The following is a 2776-nucleotide window of genomic DNA, read 5'->3' as shown; positions in this document are numbered from 1 at the left end:
ATATCTACACATAGGTATATGCATACACACACATACGTATATGTATACATAAGGCCTTCGAAATCTTCTGAAGTTGTTTATTTTTGTTTGATATTTTTACACAAACGCAGAAACAATAATTCTGTTTAATACTATCTTCCATTGTTTAAAATACATCAATGGAACATTCCAAACCATTTTTTTTTCTTTTCTTCATATTATTATTATTATTATTATTATTATTATTATATTTTATTATCATTATTATTATCATTTGTTCTCTTAGGAATTCTTTTTTTTTTTTTGGTGTAACTTTTATCTATATCATTTTTTTCTCATTTATTTCATTTTATGTTATTGCTGTTGTTGATAATCATAATCATAATGATTGCATTGATGATGATATTAATAATGATTATGTTTATGACGATGATGATGATGATGATAATGATGAACGTAATGACTGATATAATGTTGATATTTTAAAATATTTTCTCTCACAGAATATGTATTTATTTAAACAGACATATTTTTCTCTTAACTTTATTTTTCCTTTTTCATTTTTCTGTTGTTGTTGTTGTTGTTGTTGTAATTGGTGGTGGTGGTGGTGGTGATGCTTGGTCCAGTATATATTGAAGGAAAGTATAAGACCTTTTTACACCGTTCTTTTACTTGTTTCAGTCATTTGACAGCGGCCATGCTAGAGCACAGCTTTCAGTCGAAGAAATCGACCCCAGGACTTATTCTTTGTAACCTACTACTTATTGTGTCGTTCTCTTTTGCCGAACCGCTAAGTTACGGGGACGTAAACACACCAACATCGGTTGTCTGGCGATGGTTGAACACAAACACAGACACACAGAAATATGCATATATTTATATATACAACAAGCTTCTTTCAGTTTCCGTCTACAAAATCCACCCACAAGGCTTTGGTCGGCCCAAGGCTATAGTAGAAGACACTTGCCCAAGGTGTCACGCAGTGGGACTGAATCCGGAACCATGTGGTTGGGAAGGAAGCTTCTTATCGCACAGCCACGCCTGCTATCATCCAGTGATTTTTATTTTTATTTTTCAGGTAATGTATATCAAGGAGTATATTACGTAGATAGTGTGTTTTATAAAAAGATGTGTTCGTTATTTAGCAAGTCTACCGTCCACATTAACTGGCACTGACTAACTCGCCTTTTAGCAATATCCATTTGTGAATATTCTTCGCACAGGCAAATGAGACTGTGTATGTGTGAGTGTATGTATATACATGTGCATGCATGTGTGTCTAGATCTGCAACTAATATGCATGAGAATACATACATGAAGCAGAACATAAATCTGAACATATACATACGTACATACTAAAATACCCTGTTGTTGATGATGAAATTCCAATGAAAGGGCCTTGGACTTAGGTTAGAAACCGGCTCTTTCTCTATTGGCAAAAAATCGTGAAATAAAACTGAACAATGACATACATACATACATACATGCATAAATACATACATATATATGTATATATATATATACATACATATATATATATATATATATGTGTGTGTGTGTATATATATATATATATATATATATATATATATATATATATATATATATATATGTGTGTGTGTACACATATGTATATGTGTATATTTATTTATTTATTTATTTATATATATATATATATATATATATAAGGTGTATGTTGCAGGCACTAAGCAACTAAAAACCCTGTTACATAAAATAAGGTTCTTGTATTCAATAGGAAAGCTACCAAGTTTGGAAGCATTAACTTGAAATTGATAAAAACAGGAATATTACGTTGGATAAAGAAAATGAGATAGCAGAATTATACCAAAGCACAGACGTATAAAAACCTAAAGAATTAGGAAACTAAGCTGAACCGTTAGAAAGAGAAGTTCAGGAAGGCACGGATGTATTGTTAAGGAACTAGCTTAACAGCTATGTGGCTTCAAGTTCAGTCTCACTGTGTGACACCTTGTACAAGTGTCTTGTACTTTATCCCTGGGCCGACCAGTATCTTGTGAGTGAATTTGGCAGACGGAAACTTAAAAGAAAGCGGTCGCAAATATGTGGGTGGGGGTGTTAACGACTGGTGTTCGTTTGTTCACGTTTACGTAACTCTGGTATAAGAGACCTATAGAATAAGTACCAGACTTTAAATATCAAATCCTGGGGTCGATTGTTTTCGACTAAATCCTTCGAGGCGTTGCCTCAGCATGGCCGAAATCTAATGACTGACACAAGTAAAAGAAAAATAAAAGAAAGAAAGTATATAACAAATGCATTATATTAATAATTAAACATGTTTAAATATCAAAAGTACAGCAATACTTTTATTATATTACACAATTAGAAGCTAACTGGATTAGCAACCTAGAAGAAAGTCCTGACTTCACCACACAAAAGCTGATAGAGAGACAGTAATATTTATCACTGACACTGAGAGATAGAGGAAAGCGACAACTATAAGACTATTATAAAATAACCTTTACAGAACTATAAAAATTATGGAATCTAATATAAAATGCTATAAAATATGGACAAGGCAAAAATCATTTTCCGCTTCCTGGAAGGCCATGTTGAGTTTACAAACAGCTCTTTAAGAAGATACAAAAACAACAATAGATGACATATGTATTTGAATATAAAGATAAGTGTGTATGTATATGTGTGTGTGTATATATATATACATATATATATATACACATACATACACAGATATATATGTTTGTCTATATATATGTATATCAATCTATATATAATATATATATATATATACATA

This window comes from Octopus bimaculoides, chromosome 5 (assembly GCF_001194135.2).
Source record: "Octopus bimaculoides isolate UCB-OBI-ISO-001 chromosome 5, ASM119413v2, whole genome shotgun sequence".
NCBI classification, from domain to species: domain Eukaryota; kingdom Metazoa; phylum Mollusca; class Cephalopoda; order Octopoda; family Octopodidae; genus Octopus; species Octopus bimaculoides.
Note: the sequence above shows the minus strand (reverse complement) of the source record.